This window comes from Triticum dicoccoides, chromosome 5B (genome assembly GCF_002162155.2).
Source record: "Triticum dicoccoides isolate Atlit2015 ecotype Zavitan chromosome 5B, WEW_v2.0, whole genome shotgun sequence".
NCBI classification, from domain to species: domain Eukaryota; kingdom Viridiplantae; phylum Streptophyta; class Magnoliopsida; order Poales; family Poaceae; genus Triticum; species Triticum dicoccoides.
The window spans coordinates 439,546,293-439,569,004 of record NC_041389.1 but is presented as its reverse complement, the minus strand read 5'-3'; positions in this window follow the sequence as shown (position 1 = coordinate 439,569,004).

Genomic DNA, 22,712 nt, shown 5'->3' with positions numbered 1-22,712 from the left:
TACTTTTGCACAAATAATCAAGCCGAATATGAAGCATTGTTATTCGGCTTAGAGATGTTGCTTGCCATAGGTGCTACACATATTGAGGCTTTTGGTGATTCGTTATTAGTAGTGCAACAAATATCCAAAGTCTTTCAATGTTTTGACGAATCACTTAATGTTTATCTTGATAAATGTCTAGATATAATTTCAGATTTGGATTATTTTAGCATTGCTCATATATCTAGACATGACAATTGGAGAGCAAATGAGTTGGCACAACAAGCATCCGGCTATCATGTTGGTCGTGACATGTTTCATATTTCTCAAAGGCCGATGTCTAGTCTTGCCAACGTAGGGGAGGCCGAACCGGAGCCCACCGTTTCGGCCACTAATGAAAAATTTAATGCAGGAGAAAGTCAAGACTGGAGGAAACCCATTATTGATTATTTGCGTGATCCTAGTAAAAGGGTGGACAGGACTGTTCGGCGTATGGCTTTCAAATACGCAATGAGAGATGATGGTCTCTATCGCCGAACGGTTGATGATGTTCTTTTAAAGTGCTTGGACGAGGACCAAGCGAGAGTTGCTATGGGAGAGGTCCATGAAGGTATTTGTGGCACTCATCAGTCGGCTCCCAAGATGAAATGGCTATTCGACGTGTTGGGTTTTATTGGCCGACGATGGTTAATGATTGCTTCCGGTATTATAAAGGGTGTGAAGCTTGTCAAAAGTTTGGTGATATTCAGTTGGCTCCCGCTGCTATGTTACATCCTATTATCAAGCCGTGGCCTTTTAGAGGTTGGGGATTAGACTTTATTGGAGAGATTCATCCTTCTTCTTCAAAGGGGCATCGGTTCGTGTTGGTGGCGACTGGTTATTTCACTAAATGGTCTGAAGCAATACCACTCAAAAATATGACGCATACAGAGGTAATTCAATTCATAACTGAGCATATTATTCATAGATTCGGCATTCCTCAAACATTAACTACGGACCAAGGTTCATCCTTTATGTCACATCAAGTCAGAGAATTTGCCGAATCATATAAGATAAAGTTGCTCAATTCCTCTCCATATTATGCCCAAGCCAATGGACAAGCTGAGTCTAGTAATAAAATATTAATCAAGCTCATCAAGAAGAAGATTGAGGATAATCCAAGGAGATGGCATGAGCTATTGTCCGAAGCTTTGTGGGCACATAGGATCTCAAGTCATGGTGCTACAAAGGTGACTCCATATGAGCTCGTATATGGTCAGGAGGCCGTTTTACCAGTGGAAGTGAATTTGAATGCTTTGAGAATAGCCAAACAAAATGATTTATCGGCGGTGGACTTCTATAACTTGATGATGGACAATATTGATGAAGTCGCCGATAAACGTTTGTCTGCTTTGAATGCCATAGAGAGAGATAAGTTGAGGGTGGCAAGAGCTTACAATAAGAAGGTCAAGTTGAAGAATTTTCAAGTTGGCGATCTTGTGTGGAAGGTGATTCTACCAATTGGTTCAAAAGGTAGAAAATTCGGGAAGTGATCTCCAAGTTGGGAAGGTCCTTTTAAGATTACAAGAGTGGTTCCCGGAAACTCATATTTGGTGGAATCCGTACAAGGCATATTATTACCTCGAGCTCTTAATGGCAAATATTTAAAGAAATATCACCCAAGTGTGTGGCAAGAAGCCTAAATAGGCAATGGCCGATATATTCACTATCGTCCTAAGAAAGACATGGCCGATAAATAACTATCGCCCTTAGCATAAACATGGCCGATATATAATTATCGCCCTAAGAAACTGTAAATGGCCGATGGAGTGTTGACATCGTCCTGAGAACAAACATGGTACAAGTTATTTTTTGGCACGCTAGCTTTGCTGAAAAACAGGGGGGCATGTGTTGACACCAGATTTTGGCACGGTCAAGAACTTAATTAATATGTCCTCAAATGAAGAAGTGATCTACATAAAAAAGTTCCGTGTTGTCGATATAAACATCTTTGAAGTTTGGGTCATCGCCATCCGATCTCATCTCGAAGGCCGAAGTTGTGTTTGAAATCATGAGATTTTGTACTCAAAACACTATTCGGCTCATTACGCCCTCAAGACAGCCTCGTATGGAAAAATGATCTGCAGGGATTGTCTTCGTCTCGTCGAAGCGATCGATTCCGATATAAAAATCGTTCAAATCCGAGTTCGTATGCAAAAGTTAGAGCCATCAGAATGTAGCCCTGCCAGGAGGCAAAGTGTGGCGCGCCCCACCAGACGCCATGTCTGATGGGTAGCGCGAGTGACGGATGTTTTGCGTCACAGTCCGTTTTGCGCGAGCTATTTGACCCTCAAGATGACCTATGATAAAAAATCATTCAACATGAAAGTTTTTCGTCTCGTCGAAACGGTCAAGATTGCTTTTGGACTCGTTTCCATCCGAGGTCGTTTACTGCCTCAAACATGACCCGCAAGGTGCAGCCAGGTTGTAAACCGAACCGTTTTGGAAAGTTCGGATAAAACCAGTCCGAATTTGACTAGGGTTTTGGACGTGAATTGATGCAATTTTATTGTAAGGAAAGCCTAGATGAATCCTTTTCTTGTACGGGAAGTCCAGCCGCCTCTTATATATGTTGGGGGTGACGGCCGATTGAACAACACACAATCGCAAACACATCTACAACTTTTTCATCTACGTCTTGTCCCTCCCTCGTTCTTGCTCCCTCGTCTGTTCTTCATGTTGGAGAGCTGCGGACCGCGAGGCTCTAGGGGCGGCTTGACCGACCTAGGGCAGCCCATAACCGCTGCACTCCCCGACGGGGTCCCTCCCGGGAGTGTAGGGTTTCGGGTCCTCAAAAGCTCTCGCCGGTCGACTTGCGAATCGCGCTTCCGGTGAGACTCCTTCGACGTGAGCTGCGGTGCATCACCCCCGGCGTCGAGGGTACACGTGACGTGTTCGTGTGTGATGAAGCCATCTAGCTAATAACTATGGACCCATAGGTCTGTGGTAAACTACTCACAACTCATCGAAGAGGCAAGGATGTTGATGTAGAAGCCCTCCATGGTCGAGTCCCCCTCCGGCAGAGTGCCGGCGAAGGCTCCAAGATGGGATCTCGCAGATACATAAGGTTACGGTGGTGGAAATTGTGTTTCGTCCTGCCCCCGAATGTTTTCGGGGTACGTAGGCTTATATAGGAGGAAGAAGTACATCGGTGGACGCCCGAGGGGCCCATGAGACAGGGGGCACACCCTAAGGGGGGCCCCTCCTATCTCGTGGGAGCCTCGGCTGCTTCTTGACTTGCACTCCAAGTCCTCTGGATCACGTTCGTTCCAAAAATCACACTCCCGAAGGTTTCATTCCGTTTGGACTCCGTTTGATATTCCTTTTCTTCGAAATACTGAAATAGGCAAAAAAACAGCAATATGGGCTGGGCCTTCGGTTAGTAGGTTAGTCCCAAAAATGATATAAATGTGTAAAATAAAGCCCATAAACATCCAAAAGGGGTAATATAATAGCATGGAAGAATCAAAAATTATAGATACGTTGGAGACGTATCAAGCATCCCCAAGCTTAATTCCTGCTCGTCCTCGAGTAGGTAAATGATAAAAAAGAAATTTTTGAAGTGGAATGCTACCTAGCATTATTCTCAATGTAAATTTCTTTAATGTGGCATGAATGTTCAGATCCAAATAATTCAAGATAAAAGCTTATAAAACATAAAAATAATAATGCTTCAAAGCATACTAACAAATAATCATGTCCTATCAAAATAGTATAGCCAAAGAAAGCTTATCCCTACAAAATCATATAGTTAGGCCATGCTTCATTTTCATTACACAAAATACTCCCATCATGTACAACCCCGATGACGAGCCGAGCGATTGGTTCATACGTTTTAACGCGCTTCAGCTTTTTCAACTCTTACGCAATACATGAGCGCAAGCCATGGACATAGCACTATGGTGGTAAATGGTGGTGGTTGTAAGGATAAAAAGTGGGAGAAGATAGTCTCACATCAACTAGGCGTATCAACGGGATATGGAGATGCCCATCAATAGATATCAATGTGAGTGAGTAGGGATTGCCATGCAACGGATGCACTAGAGCTATAAATATATGAAAGCTCAACAAAAAGAAACTAAGTGGGTGTGCATCCAACTTGCTTGCTCACGAAGACCTAGGGCACTTTGAGGAAGCCCATCATTGGAATATACAAGCCAAGTTTTATAATGAAAAATTCCCACTAGTATATGAAAGTGACAACATATGAGACTCTCTATCATGAAGATCATGGTGCTATTTTGAAGCACAAGTGTGGAAAAAGAGATAGTAGCAATTGTCCCTTCTGTCTTTTTCTCTCATTTTATATATTTTTCTTTTTCTTTTTCTCTTTTTTTCCTTTTTCCTTTTTCTTTTTTTTCTTTTTCTTTTTTTTTCTTTTTGTTGGGCTTCTTTGGCCTCTTTTATCTTTATAAAGTCCGAAGTCTCATCCCGACTTGTGGGGGAATCATAGTCTTCATCATCCTTTCCTCACTAGGACAATGCTCTGATAATGAAGATCATCACACTTTTATGGATTTACAACTCAAGAATTACAACTCAAAGCTAGAACAAGATATGACTCTACGTGAATGCCTCTGGCGGTGTACCGGGATATGCAATGAATCAAAAGTGACATGTATGAAAATTATGAAGGTGGCTTTGCCACAAATACGATGTCAACTACATAATCATGCAAGGAGCAATATGACAATGATGAAACGTATCATAATAAACTGAACGGTGGAAAGTTGCATGGCAATATATCTCGGAATGGCTATGGAAATGCCATAATAGGTAGGTATGGTGGCTGTTTTGAGGAAGGTAAATAATGGGTTCAATACCGGCGAGAGTTGCGCGGTAATAAGAAAAGCTAGCAAAGTGGAAGGATGAGTGTGCGTATATCCATGGACTCACATTAGTCATAAAGAACTCATATACTTATTGCAAAAATCTACTTCGCCCTCGAAGCAAAGTACTGCTACACATGCCCCAAGAGGGATAGATTGGTAGGAAAAAATTCCATCGCTCGTCCCCGACTGCCACTCATAAGGAAGACAATCAAAAGAGCACCTCGTGCAACAAATTTTTCACACAACTTTTACCATACGTGCATGCTACGGGACTTGCCAACTTCAACAAAAGTATTTATCAATTTCATAATTATCCACTAGCATGACCCTAACATTACTACCTTTATATCTCTAAACAATTATCAAGCAATAAATTGATCATAGCATCCAATTCAATTTCTATGATAGTTTTTATTATACCCAACTTGGATGCTCATCATTCTACGGCCAAATTTGTAACCCAAGCAAATACCATGCTGTTCTAAAAGACTCTCAAAATAATATAAGTGAAGCATGAGAGACTAGCAATTTCTCCAAAATTAAGACACCACCGTGCTCTAAAAGATATAAGTGAAGCACTAGAGCAAAAACTATCAGGCTCAAAAGATATAAGTAAAGCACATAGAGTATTCTAGCAAATTCTAATCAAATAGGCTTCTCCAAAAAGGTGTGTACAGCAAGGATGATTGTGGTAGACTAAAAAGCAAAGACTAATATAATACACGACGCTCCAAGCAAAACACATATCATGTGGTGAATAAAAATATAGCTCCAAGTAAAGTTACCAATGAACGAAGACGAAAGAGGGGATGCCTTCCCGGGGCATCCACAAGCTTAGGCTTTTGGCTATCCCTGAGTATCTTGGGGTGCCTTGGGCATCCCCAAGCTTAGGCTCTTGCCACTCCTTATTCCATAGTCCATAAAAGCTTTACCCAAAACTTGAAAACTTCACAACACAAAACTCAACAGAAAATCTTATAAGCTCCGTTAGTGAAAGAAAACAAAACCACCACATAAGGTACTGTAATGAACTCATTATTTATTTATTTTGGTGTTAAACCTACTGTATTCCAACTTCTCTATGGTTTATAAACTATTTTACTAGCCATAGATGCATCAAAATAAGCAAACAACACACGAAAAATAGAATCTGTCAAAAACAGAACAGTCTGTAGAAATATGTAACTAACGCAAACTTCTGGAACTCTAAAAATCCTACCAAAATATGACCTACTGGAAAATTTGTCTATTGATCAGCAGCAAAAAGAATCAATGCAAAATCACGTTTCTGTGATTTATTGAACTTTTTCTCGTGAGCGCAAAGTTTCTGTTTTTCAGCAGAATCAAACCAACTATCATCATAGTTTATCCTATAGGTTCTACTTGGAACAAACACTAATTAAAAGCTAAAAACACATCTAAACAGAAATTAGAAACAAAATTTAACATTAAACAAGAACAAAAACAAAGAACATAAAGAAAATTGGATTGCCTCCCAACTAGCGCTATCGTTTAACGCCCCTAGCTAGGCATAAAAGCGAAGATAGATCTAACGAGTGCCATCTTTGGCACTTGGTTCATAAGTAGCTCGCATGATAGATTCATAAGGTAATTTAACTTTGTTTCTTGGAAAGTGCTCCATGCCTTTATTTAATGGAAATTGGAATCTAATATTCCTTCCTTCATATCAATAATCGCGCCAATCGTTCTAAGAAAAGGTCTACCAAGAATAATAGGGCAAGAAAGATTGCAATCTATATCAAGAACGATAAAATCAACGGGCACCAAATTTCTATTTGCAACAATAAGAACATCATTGATCCTTCCCATTGGCTTTTTAATGGTGGAATCCGCAAGGTGCAAATTTAACGAGCAATCATCAAGATCATGGAAACCTAGAATATCACATAAAGTTTTCGGAATCGTGGAAACACTAGCACCCAAATCACACAAAGCAAAACACTCATAATCTTTAATCTTAATCTTTATAGTGGGTTCCCACTCATCATTAAGTTTTCTAGGTATAGAAACTTCCAAATTAAGTTTTTCATCATAAGATTGCATCAAGGCATCAACAATATGTTTGGTAAAAGCTTTGTTTTGACTATAAGCGTGTGGAGAATTAACAACGGATTGCAACAAGGAAATACAACCTTCTAAAGAACAATTATCATAATCAAATTCCTTGAAACCCGAGATAGTGGGTTCAATGCTTTTTAAAGTTGCGACTTCTCCAATCTTACTTTTACCAAAATTAGCATCAAGATCTAAAAACTTCGAATTCTCGGGACGCCTTCTAGGCAAAGTTGATTCATCATCGGTCCCATAATCATCAAAATTCATATTGCAAAACATAGATCTAATAGGAGACGCATCAATAACTTTAAGATCCTCATCATTATTTTCATAGAAACTAGAAGAACACGCTTTTATAAAGCTATCTTTTTTAGCATGCAATCTAGCGGTTCTTTCCTTACACTCATCAATGGAAATTCTCATTGCTTTGAGAGACTCATTGATATCATGCTTAGGAGGATAAGATCTAATTTTAAGAGAATCAACATCAAGCGAAAGTCTATCAACATTCCTAGCCAAATCATCAACTTTGAGCAATTTTTCTTCAAGCAAAGCATTAAAATTCTTTTGAGAAATCATAAATTCTTTCACACTATTCTCAAAATCAGAGGGCAACTTATTGAAATTACCATAAGAATTATTGTAGGAATTTCCATAATTATTAGAGGAATTACTAGGGAACGGTCTAGCAATAAAGTTTCCTCTATAAGCATTGTTTCCAAAATTATTCCTACCAAAAAAATTTACATCCATAGATTCATTATTATTCTCAATCAAAGAAGACAAAGGCATATCATTGGGATCGAAAGGAGTGTTTTTAGTAGCAAACAATTTCATAAGTTCATCCATCTTTCCACTCAAAACATTGATTTCTTCTATAGCATGCACTTTTTTACTAGAAGATCTTTCGGTGTGCCATTGAGAATAATTAGCCATAATATTATCAAGAAGTTTTGTATCATCTCCCAACGTGATTTCCATAAACGTGCCTCCCGCGGCCGAATCTAAGAGATTTCTAGAAGCAAAGTTCAAACTGGCATAATTTTTTTGTATAATCATCCATAAATTCAAACCATGAGTAGAGCAATTGCGAAGCATCAATTTCATTATTTCCCAAGATTGGGCAACATGCTAATGATCAAGTTGTTTAAAATTCATAATATCATTCCTAAGAGTGATGATCTTAGCGAGAGGAAAATACTTAGAGATAAAAGCATCTTTGCACTTGTTCCAAGAATCAATACTATTATTAGGCAAAGACGAAAACCAAACTTTAGCACGATGTCTGAAAACGGAAATAACTTCAATTTGACAATATTGTTATCCATATCTTTCTTCTTTTGCATATCACACAAATCAACAAAGTTGTTTAGATGAGTGGCGACATCTTCACTAGGAAGGCCGACGAATTGATATTTCATAACAAGATTCAACAAAGCAGCATTGATTTCACAAGACTCAACATCATCAAGAGGAGCAATTGGATTACTAAGGAAATCATTATTATTGGTGTTCGAGAAATCACACAATTTGGTATTATCTTGTGCCATGGCAACAAGTAATCCAACACACAAGCAAACAGAAAACGGGCGAGCGAAAAAGAGAGGAGATTAGGAAAGAGAGGGCGAATAAAACGGCAAGGGTGAAGTGGGGGAGAGGAAAATGAGAGGCAAATGGCAAATAATGTAAATGCGTGTCGGATTTCGGGTTCCGGCAGACCCTCTAGGTTCGAACTCTGGGGTGCACGTGGAGATCACACCTCCTACCTACCTATGTCTCGCCGCATCGCAAGGATCTAAACTACACGAAGAACAACACAAGGGACACGAGGTTTATACTAGTTCGGGCCACCATTGTGGTGTAATACCCTACTCTAGTTTGTGGCGTGGTGGATTGCCTCAGGGGCTGATGATGAACAATACAAGGAAGAACTGCCTCGCGAGGGGTGTTCTTGCGTTGGTGGTTCTAGCTAGGGTTCAACTCCTCGATCCCCTACCTTGAGAGTGGCTAGTCCTATTTGTAGAGCGAGGCCCTGGGCCTCTTCCCAAATATTGAGCGGGAAGGGCGCCAACAATTGGCCATTTTAAAGGGGAACATCTAGTACACTTATCCTGACTAAAGTCGGTCCTCGCCTGCCAAAGACTCGGGCGGTGACGTCGTCTTGGGCTCCACGATGACCTCCATCCTGCCGTTCTGCTGGTCTTGGTCTTGTTGCACCAAAATGGTTGCCTCTACTTGATACTCTTGCCTGCGCTTGCTCCCTTTGCACCAAAGAGGAAACAAGGACTCTGCGCAGGCCGGCGCCCGCCTGGTGCCCGCCTGGCTTTGGTCATCATGGCTTGCGTCACGGGCACCTCGTGAGGTACCCCACCTTTATCTCTCCGTCTCCTCGCAGCCAGCCTGACGAGGCCGTGCCTGAGGAAGCTTCCTGTCGTCCGCCCCGCGAGGCTTGGCCCCTTGTGAGGGTCTTGAGCTTGTGCTGACAAAGATGGGCCATACTGGGCCACTCCTTGAGCCACGCCGCAGGCCGCAGGCAGGCAAGTCTGGGTACCCTCGTTCCCAGAACACCGACAGTAGCCCCCGGGCCCACGGTGCGCCTGGACTTGGCTTAGCCGAGAAGCGAAGGGGCAAGTGCGAAGCGCCGCGGGCTCCAACAGCCTGCGGCCTTGGGCGCCGCGTGGTGGTTGATTGGACGTTGGCGTCCCCGCTTCCCCATGACGCCTCGGCAACTGCATGAATTGTCATGTCCCTGCATGCAAAGCGGGTCATGATTACCTGTGATCGTGGAGGCCGACGGTTGGCCTCCTCCGACTATATGTAAGGAACGGCGAGAGCCTTTCCAGTCCATCCTCTCCTGCTGCTCTCCATCTCCTTCTTGGTCTCTCGCCATCCCATGGCCTCCGCCGAAGAGATTTTTGGCCGCGGAGAAAGGTAAGGCTCGCCGGGAAGGACCGGGCTCTCTGCCGGCCAAGCGCGGACGGGGCCGCCCTCGCAAGCACCCTAGGGCCGCTGTTGCGACCTCCGGTGGCCGTGGAAGCCTTCCTCTGTGCGGTGGTGAGTGCTCGGCTGCCCACGAGAGGTACACCGGGGGTGCACGACCCCCCAAGGCCGCGCTCTCGCTCGGCGGAGGTGCTGCACGAGTTCGTCGTGTGGTCGGCGGACCCGACCGGCACCTGGCTTCCGCTCCCCCACTTCTTTGTAGGAGAACTTCCGGCTGGCGCCCCGGGCGGCCTTTGGCTTCAGGCTGATGGTTGCTGCAGCCGGGCCTCCTGGGCTACTCTGGAGGTCTCCACCGCCGGGGATGCGGCTCTGACCCGCGGCTGGCAAATGTTTGCCCGCGCGCGCGGATTGAGCCGACGATGCACTCTACACTTTAAGTTCAACGACGATGCCACCCTCTACATGAGGGTGTTCGGGCAAGACGGTCGTCGCACCAGATGCTGCCCCGAAGACGATGACCACGGCCGGGCGCCCAGCCCCGGCGTCGGTCGGGATGAATGTGGTGTGAGGCGCGCGGGCAGCGGCGCCCGAGGCTCGCCAAGCTTCGGTGACTCCCCATTGGACGGCAGCTCCTCCAGCGGTGGTCGCGACCAGCCCCCTCGTCGTCGCGCTCGCCTGGGAGAGGGCGTCGGGTCGGCCCGGCACCGCATTTCGGTGAAGCAGGAGGCAGAATCCAGCTGAGCTCCGGAGGTAGCATGAGTTCCTGCCGAGAGTTGGCGCCGGGCGAGTCGTGCCCATTTTGCTTTTCCTTCTTTCCTGCGCAAAAGAGAATGTAGTCTGGTGCCCCGAGGGGGCGTATCGAACCGTTGCTGTTTAATTGGCGCGCTGTTTCTACTGTTTCAGCGCTCTGTTTTCGTCCTCTTGTTTATGCATGGAAATCACTTAACTTGGGGGGAAAGCTCGTCGTGGTCCTCGCCTCCCTAGGCGAGGGCCTCGTCGTGCGCCTTGTGTCCTGCAGGGGTTAGTCAGTTGGGGCAGCCTCTAGCCCTGGTAGCAGGGACAACCAACCCGAATTGTATGATCTTGTCACAATGCCTGCGGGGCACGGACTGGGAGGGGCGCTCCCGCAGCGGGCTCGGATAGGGGAGCTCCAAACCACGCGGGCAGAAAACACTCACAAGGGTGCCCAAGTTCCTCCCTCGTGAGACTTTACGCGAAAGAAAACGAATTGAATAAGCGAAACGGACGAAGGGTCACGAGCTCAAAACGGTAACAACTTCAGTAAATCTTCAAATAGAAACGAACAAGACAACTGTAGAAAGCAAATGAAAGAAGCCGCGTCTGGCACCTAATCTAGTCTTCGACGTCTTCTCACCAGCGCGGAGCTAAGTGCTGCCACTGGGCGTGGGCGGGAGCCCCCGAGGCCCGAGGGCGGCACTCCGGAGACTCCTGGACGTGTACAGCTCCACTCATTATTATGTGAGAGTGTCACGGGCGGCGAGCTTCACAGGCATTTGCCTTCTTCACAGGCACCGGGCCTTTCCAACGCAACAACTTCACAGGCATTCACCTTCTTCACAGGCACCGGGCCTTTTCCAAATGCAACAACTTCATAGGCATTCACCTTCTTCACAGGCACCGGGCCTTTTCCAAACGCAACAACTTCACAGGCATTCGCCTTCTTCACAGGCACCGGGCCTTTTCCAAATGCAAGAACTTCACAGGCATTCGCCTTCTTCACAGGCACCGGGCCTTTTTCAGGGGTAAAACCTTCGGAGATGTTGAATGTTCCACACGTTCTGGACGGGCACCCCCTCCTGGGTCTCCAAGCGCGCGAAGCCGGGCCTGGAAACATGAACAACCTTGAACGGGCCCTCCCACATGGGAGAGAGCTTATGCAGTCCCTCCGTGGAGAGAACCCACCTGAGCACGAGGTCCCCTACCTCAAGAGTCCTGGGGCGGATGTTGCGGCAGTGGTATCGTCGCAGTGCCTGTTGGTACCTTGCTGCTTGTAGCGCGGCCTCTCGATGATGCTCCTCCCCCAGCATGAGATCTGTGCCCCGCATGGCGTCCTGCTGCGCCTCATTGAACGCCAGGACCCGTGCAGAACGATGCCTGACCTCGTGAGGGAGAACGGCTTTAGCTCCATAAACCAGGAAGAACGGGGTCTCGCCGGTCGGCTTGGTCGTGGTCATGCGGATGGACCACAATACAGATTGAAGCTCATTGTACCAGCCCCTGCCGCAGGCTTCCAGCTTCTTCTTGAAGGTCCTGGTTTTGAGGCCTCTCAGGACCTCTGCGTTGGCTCGCTCGGCCTGCCCGTTGCTCCGCGGTGTGCTACCGAAGCATAGCGTATCTGTGTTCCAAGGTTAGCACAATATGTTTTGAAGAGGTTACTGGTGAACTGCGAACCGTTGTCGGTGATGATGCGGTTCGGTACCCCGAACCGGCTCACGATGCCCTTGATGAACTTGACCGCGGAACCTGCGGGGATGGTGCGGACAGCTTCTACCTCAGACCACTTGGTGAATTTGTCCACGGTGACATAGAGGTAGCTATAGCCTCCTAGCGCCCGAGGGAACGGGCCCAGGATATCCAGCCCCCGACTGCGAATGGCCATGAGAGGGGTATAGTCTGCAGGCCTCCTGCCGGCTGATGGATCTGCTTGGCATGGAATTGGCAGGCCTCGCAAGCTTTCACCAGTTCCATGGCGTCACTGAGTGCTGTGGGCCAATAGAACCCACTGCGGAACGCCTTGCCAACAAGGGTCCGTGGCGACGAGTGATGTCCATAGTCTCCACCATGTATGTCTGCCAGCAGCTCCTTCCCTTGCTCCCTAGAAATGCAACATAGGGACACATCATTTGGTCGTCTCCGGTAGAGCTCTCCATCCTTGATGCAGTATGCCGTGGCCTGCCATGCCACACGCTCTGCTTCCTCCTCCTTTTCAGGCAGGGTCCCCTGCGTTAGGTAACTCCTGAGCTCTGTGATCCAGCATACTTCGTGAGGCTCCAGCGCCAGGAGCAGGCGCGCTCCTGAGACCGGGCCACAGACCGGGGCTCCTGAGGCAGGTGGCTGGGGGAGCTCCTCCCGAGGCTGTACCGTGCTTGACAGCTATGGCGCCACCGAGGGCTTGAAGAGCCGCTCCTCAAAGACGCCAGATTCCCGAGGTAGTCGCCTGGATGCCCTTTTGGCGATATCATCGGCCTCTTGGTTGGTGCCGCGAGGCACATGCTGCAACTCCAGTCCCCAGAACTGCTTCTCCATCATGCGGAGCTCCGCGAGGTAGGCTTCCATGTGCTCGTCCTTTGGCTCATACACTTTGTTGGAGAAGTTGACGAGGAGCTGTGAATCACCCTTGATGGTGAGGCGCTTCACCCCCAGGGCGACTACAGCTTTCAGGCCTGCTATTAGGCCTTCGTATTCTGCTATGTTGTTGGAGACCTTTTCTCCGTGTTGGAAACAGAGTTGTACGGCTTAGTAAAGCTTGTCTTGAGTGGGGGATATGAGCACTGCGCCAGCCCCCACGCCGTGTCGGGAGAACGCCCCGTCGAAGTACATGACCCAACCGTCCGGTTCCTTGCTTCCGGGGGAGAGAGATCGATCCTCACCAGCCTTGAGGCCTGGCGCCTCTGCCCATTCTACCACAAAGTCCGCAAGCGCAGCCCCTTTGATGACTCTGGTTGTGCTGAATTCCAGTTGAAATGCTTGCACCTCAATGTTCCACTCAGCGACTCTCCCAGCCGAGTTGGGGCTCCTGAGTACCCTTTCCAACGGGTACGCTGAGACGACCTTGATGGGATGGCCCTGAAAATAGTGCCGCAGCTTGCGTGAGGCCACGAATAGCGCGAGGAGGAGTTTCTGGGGCATGGGGTACCATGCCCTCACGTCTCGTAGCACTGTGCTGACGAAGTACACAGGGTGCTCGACGAGGTTGGGAGTGTTGGTGCCGCTAGTGTCCTCTGGAGGCTGAGGCGCCTCCTGAGGCAATGGAGCCCCCAACGACTGGTCGCTCGGGGGAGGGGCTTCTTCTGTTCTGAGCGTGCTTCCCTGCGGCGACTGATCCTTCTCGGCTATGGTCGTGGTCTCTGCGAGGCTCTCTTGGTCCTGCTTCGCTTCGACCTGGGCGGTTGCCGCAGCTTTGGTCCTATGCTCCTCCCTAACCGCCACCAAGGCTGCACTAGCAGAGTAGGGAGTGGCTGCAAGGTAGAGCACCAGGGGCTCTTGAGGCGCGGAGCCACCATCACCGTAGGGCTGGTTAAGTACCTTTTGAGATCCTGGAATGCTTTGTCGGCCTCTTCAGTCCATTCAAAGGGGCCCTTTTTCTTCATCAGCTTGAAGAAGGGTAGCGCTCGTTCCCCCAACTTGGAGATGAAGCGTCCTAGCGCGGTCACACGCCCAATGAGCTTCTGCATCTCCCTGAGGGTCTTCGGTGGGCTCATGTCCTCGACTGCTTTGACCTTTTCTGGGTTGGCCTCGATGCCCCGGTGGGACACGAGGAAGCCCAGAAGCTTGCCCGAGGGGACTCCAAACACACACTTCTCTGGGTTGAGCCGCATGTCCACTTCGTTGAGGCTCGCGAAGGTCTCCTCCAAGTCCTGTATCAGGGTTTTTGCCTCCCGAGACTTCACCACAATGTCATCAACGTGAGCCTCGGCGTTCCTCCCGAGCTGCCGACCCAAGGCGATGTGCATCAACCGCTGAAAGGTAGCACCTGCGTTGCGCAACCCGAAGGGCATGCATGTGTAGCAGTACACCCCACACGGGGTTAGGAAGGCCGTTTTCTCCATGTCTTCTACCGCCATCTTGATCTGGTGATAACCATAAAAGGCATCCAGGAAGCATAACAGGTCGCACTCGGCGGTGGAGTCGACGATCTGGTCGATACGAGGGAGCGGGAATGGATCCTGTGGGCAGGCCTTGTTGAGGTTGGTGAAGTCGACGCACATGCGTTCCTTTCCCTCCTTCTTTGGCACGACAACCGGGTTAGCCAGCCAATCTGGGTAGCGGAGGTCGCGAATGACCCCTGCCGCCTCTAGCTTGAGGGTCTCTTGGACGATGAAAGCCTGCTTCTCAGTGGACTACCGTCTCACTTTCTGCTTCATGGGGCGCACGTTGGGGCATACGTTGAGGTGATGCTCGATTATGCCCCTCGGAACCCCTGCCAGCTCATCAGGTTCCCACGCGAACACCTTCTTGTCCGCGCGTAGGAACTTTACCAAGGCCTCCTCCTGCTCGGGCTCAAGGTTGGCGCCTATGGTGAAGGTGGCATTAGTGGATCCGTCCTCGTCGACCAGTATCTGCTTGGTTTCCGCCTTGTCTTGGGTGAATAGCTGCTTCTTCTTGGCCGGTGCAGCCCTCTTGGGCTCAGGGGCGTCTGAGCTGGCGGGCTGTGCCACCGCTGCAGTCTTGAAAACGAGCTTGAGCGCTCGCAACGCATCCCCGGTGTCTCCGGGTATGGTGAGGACGCCGCTGCTCCCGGGCATCTTCATGAGGTTGTACGTCGGGTGAGTTGCGGCCATGAACCGGGCTAGCGCTGGGTAGCCGAGGATGGCGTTGTATGGGAGGCTAATGGGGGCGATGTCGAAGTCGATTAGCTCTGTGCGGAAGTTGTCGTAGGTGACGAAGGTTACCGGAAGACGGATCCGCCCCAGGGAGCCGGTGGAACCGCCTCCGACGCCCAAGAAGGGCCTGCTGGGTTGAAGCCGCTCTGGCGGTACATGGAGGAGGCTGAAGGCTTCAACCGAGAGCATGCTGAGGCCAGCTCCGCCGTTGATGAGGGTCCTGGTGACGGCCACCTGGCAGATGGTGGGGGTGCACAACATCGGGAGCGCTCCCGAGCAGGCTGAGTTGGAGGGGTGATCATCCGAGCTGAAGGCCAGATCGACCTCAGGCACCGCCCAGCCCGGAGGAGCCCCACGCTGCGCGGAAGCGGCGTCGATCTGGCGGACGAATGGCTTGATGTGGCGGCCTGAAGGTGGCGCCTGCAAACCACCTAGGAGAGCGGCGATGATCGGGGGTGCCGGTGCAGCGTACTAGGCAAGGAAAAGGCCACGCAGCTCCCCCCAAGAGGCCACGGAGTCCGCGGGCAGGTGGAGCAGCCACATGCGCGGGACGCCGATGAGGGCCACGGGAAACCAGTTAGCCATGACCCTGTCGTCGCCCCCGGCCTCGAGGACGGCCTCCTCATACGCCAGCAGGAAGGCCAGCGGATCGGTCGTGCCGTTGAAGCGCGGTGGCATCTCCAGCTTGAACTTGTTCGGCCACCGCATGTGCCGCCATGCGGGGGCCAAGGCTCGGAGCCCCCCGGCCCCTGCGCTGGCGCTGGTGACCGGAGCAGGCAGCGCGTTGCCCATCATGAGGGCGAGTCGCGGTGTTGGCGGAGAGCGGGTCGGTGGAAGGGAAAGCTCCGGCGCACCCCTACCTGGCGCACCAAATGTCGGATTTCGGGTTCCGGCAAACCCTCTAGGTTCGAACTCTGGGGTGCACGTGGAGATCGCACCTCCTACCTACCTATGTCTCGCCGCCTCGCAAGGATCTAAACTACATGAAGAACAACACAAGGGACACAAGGTTTATACTAGTTCGGGCCACCATTGTGGTGTAATACCCTACTCTAGTTTGTGGCGTGGTGGATTGCCTCAGGGGCTAATGATGAACAATACAAGGAAGAACTGCCTCGCGAGGGGTGTTCTTGCGTTGGTGGTTCTGGCTAGAGTTCAACTCCTCGATCCCCTGCCTTGAGAGTGGCTAGTCCTATTTATAGAGCGAGGCCCTGGGCCTCTTCCCAAATATTGAGCGGGAAGGGCGCCAACAATAGGCCATTCTGAAGGGGAACATCTAGTACACTTATCCTGACTAAAGTCGGTCCTCGCCTGCCAAAGACTCTGGCGGTGAAGCCGGCTTGGGCTCCACAATGGCCTCCATCCTGCCGTTCTGCCGGTCTTGGTCTTGTTGCACCAAAACGGTTGCCTCTGCTTTATACTCTTACGTGCGCTTGCTCCCTTTGCACCAAAGAGGAAACAAGGACTCTGCGCAGGCCTGCGCCCGCCTGGCTTTGGTCGTCATGGCTTGCGTCACGGGCACCTCGCGAGGGTCTTGAGCTTGTGCTGATGAAGATGGGCCGTACTGGGCCACTCCTTGAGCCACGCCGCAGGCCGCAGGCAGGCAAGTCTGGGTACCCCCTGTCGGTGTCAAAACCGGCGGATCTCGGGTAGGGGGTCCCGAACTGTGCGTCTAGGCGGATGGTAACAGCAGACAAGGGACACGATGTTTTACCCAGGTTCGGGCCCTCTTGATGGAGGTAAAAACCCTACATCCTGCTTGATTGATATTGATATTGTGGATGTTTACAAGAGTGGATCTACCACGAGATCAAGGAGGCTAAACCCTAGAAGCTAGCCTACGGTATGATTGTAATGGTTGTTGTTGTCCTACGAACTAGAGCCATCCGGTTTATATAGACACCGGAGAGGGCTAGGGTTACATAGAGTCGGTTACAATGGTAGGAGATCTACGTATCCGTATCGCCAAGCTTGCCTTCCACGCCAAGGAAAGTCCCATCCGGACACGGGACGAAGTCTTCAATCTTGTATCTTCATAGTCTTGGAGTCCAGTCGATGATGATAGTCCGGCCGATGATAGTTCGGCCGATGATGGTAGTCCGGCTATCCGGACACCCCCTAATCCAGGACTCCCTCAGTAGCCCCCGAACTAGGCTTCAAGGACGATAAGTCCAGCATGTGTGTAGTCTTCGGCGTTGCAAGGCAGGTTCTCCTTCAAGTTCTACGTACCTGCCGAACAGTGTCCGGCTTCCTCGTCAATGTTACGCGTCTTGGCTTCCACGCCCAATAATGGCCTTCTTCCACGCGTCGCGCGAATGTGAAAAGCCAAGGTGTCTTTTATGTTTTACCCCCTAGTTGTGCGAATAATCTGCCTATAAGGGAGGCAAGAATCCAGATCCAAATCACCATCTTCCTCCTGCAAATACTCATCGGAGCGCTTTCGACCAAGAATCCATTCCATCATGGACCGTCAACGCGGCTCCTCTTCTCGCGCTCCCAGCCCTTTGCCAGGAGATTGGAGGGGATGCTCTGTTCCGCACAACGAGCTGGTGAAGCTCCAAGCAGGGGGATATCTCCCTCCGGCCTTTATGGTTCTGGTTCGAGCCGGGCTGGCCACCTACAAAGGTGGGAAGCAAGCGGAGGTTACCCCAAGTCCCAACAAAGGGGAGCGGGTATGCTTCGTCCCCTATCTAATAAGGGGGCTCGGATTTCCTGTACATCCATTCCTCCGCGGGCTCCTGGAGTTCTACGGACTCCAGCTTCATCAGCTCACGCCCGCCTCAATCCTGCATATTGCGGGTTACGTAGCTCTTTGCGAGCTATTCCTGGGTGTCGAGCCCCATTTCACGCTGTGGAAGAGGTTGTTCTGCCTTGTACCCCGCTCTCACGAGGGGTCCATATATCAAGTGGGCGGCGCCGAAATATGGCGCATTTCCGGGACCAGATATCCATCCAGAACCCCTAAGAAGGCGTCCGAAGACTGGCCTTCGGAATGGTTTTATATAGAAGACGCTCCACTGCCGGACCCTGTTCGGACCGGCCTCCCGGAGTCCAGCAATGCTCCTCTGAAGAAATGCCTTAGTTGGCGTCCGCGGAGCCCCCAACTGGAGGAAGACAAGAGCGTCCATTATTTGATGGGCCGAATAAGGTTACTGGCCCATTCCGGGTTGACCATGATTGGAGTCATGGCAACATGCATTATGCGGGGGGTGCAGCCACTACAATACAGGGGCCACCCCATGTGGGATTTCAAAGGGGAGGACGATGCCACCCGTCATGGCCGCAAAGGGCCGGATTCGGTCGAAGACCTGGTGACGATCCTGTCCGGCCTGTATAAGGGGGAGAAGGAGGATTTCCTTCGAACGAACCCATTAAATGGGTTCTCCATGAATAATCCCCGGCCTTGGGTAAGCGAACACTCTGCGTGCCCGACCCATGCTTTTTGAAACTTAAGTTTCTTATATTGTGTTCTTCTTTCGATGCAGGAGCTGCGCCGGATCGTGGAGGACATGCTAAGTCCAGCTCCGCAACCCGAGGATCCAGAGAGATCCCGGGATCCGGCCTCCGAAGAGGATCCGGACATAAAGGTGGAGCTAATCGACGGGGTGTTCCACCAGCTCAGCATGGACAATGCTTTAGTCGCCATCATGGCCGACTATCCCGGACTATATCCGGCTTCCCAGGTGATTGCGACCGAAGTCCTGACACCGTCATTCCTTCCTTGCTTATTTCTGACCATCGTATATGATGGCGCTATGCAGGAGGCACCCCTAGGGAGAGAAGCCGAGCCCGCGGTGGCTGACCAACAAAGGCCAGTCCGGACCAGTAGGCGGAAGAGGAGCGCGGCGCGGACTGAAACGTCGCCGCAAAGGTGTAGCTCACAATTCATTATTTAGAGCAACGTTCCTAGGAAGCATTTGAGTGCTCATGACTTTTTGTAGGGAAAAAAGAGCCCACCGGACTGCGGGCGTGGAGGTTGCCAATCCAACCTCTACCAGCCAGGCTCCAGCACCTGGTCTGGAGGGGGAGGCGAGCGCAAGGCGCGAGCCGGACGTTCCTCCGACGGAGGACGCCGACAGACTGTCCGCCACCAAGTCTGAGGTGGAGAGTGCCATGAATCACAGGCGCCGCCGGACAGTATTTCTTGATGAGTGCTTCTCCCCCGAGGCGTTGAATGCCTTTAACGCGGGGGACGCGCACCTTCGTGCTGCTCAAGATGGTTTTACCAGAGCCACGGAGCAGTATGTAAAAGACATACGGGTAAGAGAATTTAATAGTTATATATGCCAGTAGCCCCCGAGACTTAAAGTAGTTATATTAACTGATTTAAGGATCATATGAAACGTAGGATCTTACCGAGAAGAATACCCAACTGTCTCAGGAGCTGCAAGAGTGCAAGGCCCAACTTGAGGCCGCACTCTCTGGCGCAGGAGGAAACACAGGGACCTCTCCTGGTAACGCATTATTTTAGAAATATAAGTAGCGTTTGGCCTTTGCGCAAGTCTAAAAAATGACGTTGCAGGTGCTGCCGGACAGGCAAGAACTTCTGCGCCAACTAAAGGCCGGCGAGAGGGTGCTGCATAAGGTGCAACATGAAAGGAACAAGCTCCAGGATGCCCGTGCCCAGCTTGGAGAAGAGCTGAAAGGCGTTCGGGCCGAGCTGTCGGGCTCCGTTAAGGAGAATCAGCGGCTTCGTCGCGACATCTATAGTAAGTGCTTGAGCGAACTCCTTTGAAAAGAAGAGTTCGGCGAGGAAGTCAATTTGACAGAATATGTCTGCAGGTATGCTCACAGGTCGCCCTGCGAAGGAGATGCTCGTATCAACGGGTGATCAACTTCCCGAATTGTTGCAACTGATCGAACGAGTTCGGCAGGCAATGAGCGGCGTCATCCAGGCTTTATGGCCAGCCTTCTCCTTACCCGAGGGTCTTGGGGAGCTTGCGGAGAAGCTTCAGGGAGTGCGGCAGCACTTCCATTTATGGAAGATTTCGGCCTGCCGCCAAGGTGCCAGGGAGGCCTAGGCCATGGTAAAGACGCGGTACAAGAAGGCGGATCCCAACCACATGGCCGAAGTCGGACCTGTGGGGCCCGATGGGAAGGAGATCCCTGTGAGTTTAGTCTACGGCCAAGTAGAGTTGGCCGCTAAATTTTCCCAACAGGACTGTAAATTAGACAACCTGTTAGACAGGATTGAGGAAGAATACAATCAGTCGATTTGACAATGTATTATAAAATGACATGTAAAATGCCTTCTAGCCGGATTGTAGATCGTTTGTCTTTGCCGACCTTTTCGCTTCGACCTCGGGACCCTAGAGTCCGGAGTGTGTCCGAATACCTTCTCGGTTATGAAACAACCGGGGTATGCATGGAGACCAGGCGTAGGGGTCATTAGTGCTTTATCAGACAAGTGCCCAACTAGTTATGTTATATTACATGGGTAGTAAGAAACATCTTCCAGGGAGAATAGTTCTATTAAGGGTTTCTTTCCTCTGGGGGTGGCATGCCCTAAAGTGCATGTCCGGACTGCGAAAAAAGCAGAAAAACATCCGGGGGCAGATAAATAAGTCGATAAAAAATCATCTTTTAAGTCACCGACCGAATATTCCCTTAAGAACGCTAGCTTTCGGCTTCACCCAGTCTGAGGTACACATCCGGCTGACCCGGCAGTAACAATCGCAGAGGTGCTCCCTTTACCTCCTAGCCGAACAATCGGGAACGTAGGGGTAAGCACAGGAGCCAGGCAACCCAGCTTGGCCAAAACTTAAGTCATATCGATGCATATAATGGTGAATAAAAGGTACATGTGGAGGCTTGACACATGTGCTGGGCATGAAACCCTTATAATTAAGCTTCTGGTAAAGAAGCCCCCAGGTATAATGAGTGCGGATAGCACATCAATTGCGTGCGATCGATGCGCAAGTAGGCCTTTTAAGGCTTTGATGAATAGGGTTGAGAAGAAAAAGATAAACAAAAGGCAGCTGAAGTACAAAAAAATTGGACGGGGGGAAAGGGACGAACTCTTAGTCCGGCGCTAGGCATAGAATCTTCGGAGGCGGGCTGCGTTCCATGGGTTCGGCTCGAGTCGGTTATCCGACGCATTTCGTAGACAATACGCTCCGCCGGTCAAGACTTTATCGATGATGAAGGGGCCTTCCCATTTGGGCTTGAGCTTGTCCTTTTTCTTGTCCGGCAGGCGTAGAACTAGTTCGCCAACGTTGTAAGTCTTGGCCCGTACTTCTCTGCTTTGGTATCTTCGAGCCTGCTGCTGATAGAATGCGGAACGAGCCTTGGCGATGTCGCGTTCTTCCTCCAATGCGTCCAAGCTGTCCTGCCGATCCAACTCGGCTTCTCTTTCTTCGTACATGCGCACTCGAGGTGAGTCATGAATGATGTCGCAGGGCAAAACTGCTTCTGCGCCGTATACCATAAAAAATGGTGTGAATCCGGTAGTACGGTTAGGCGTTGTCCGCAGCCCCCAGAGTACGGAGTCGAGCTCCTCTACCCAGTGCGTGTCAGATTTCGTAAGGGACCGCACTAGTCTGGGTTTGATGCCGCTCATTATTAGACCATTTGCTCGTTCCACTTGACCGTTGGTTTGAGGATGATAGACTGAAGCGTAATCGAGCTTGATGCCCATATTTTTGCACCATGATTTAACCTCATCGGCCGTGAAGTTTGTGCCATTATCGGTGATGATGCTGTGGGGGACACCATAACGGTGTACTACCCCGGATATAAAGTCTATCACTGGTCCGGACTCTGCCGTTTTAACTGGTTTGGCCTCTATCCATTTGGTGAATTTATCCACCATGACCAATAGGTACCTTTGCTTGTGGGTTCCCCCTTTAAGTGATCCAACCATGTCAAGCCCCCAGACCACGAACGGCCAGGTAATGGGTATAGTTTTGAGGGCGGTGGGTGGCATGTGGCTCTGATTAGCAAAGAGCTGACAACCGACGCATCTTTGGACTAAGTCCTGAGCATCTGTCCGGGCCGTCGGCCAATAAAATCCTGTACGGAATGCCTTTCCTACAAGGGCCCGGGCTGCGGCGTGGTGTCCGCCTAGTCCGGCGTGAATTTCAGCCAGGAGGTCTCGCCCTTCCTCTTTGGAGATACACCTTTGAAGGACTCCGGTTGTGCTTTTCTTATAGAGTTCTCCCTCATGGACCTTGTAGGCTTTAGATCGCCGAACTACGCAGCGGCCCTCATTATGGTCTTTGGGGAGTTCCTGCCTAAGCAAGTAGGCTAGGAACAGCTCTGTCCATGGGGCGATTACTGCCAT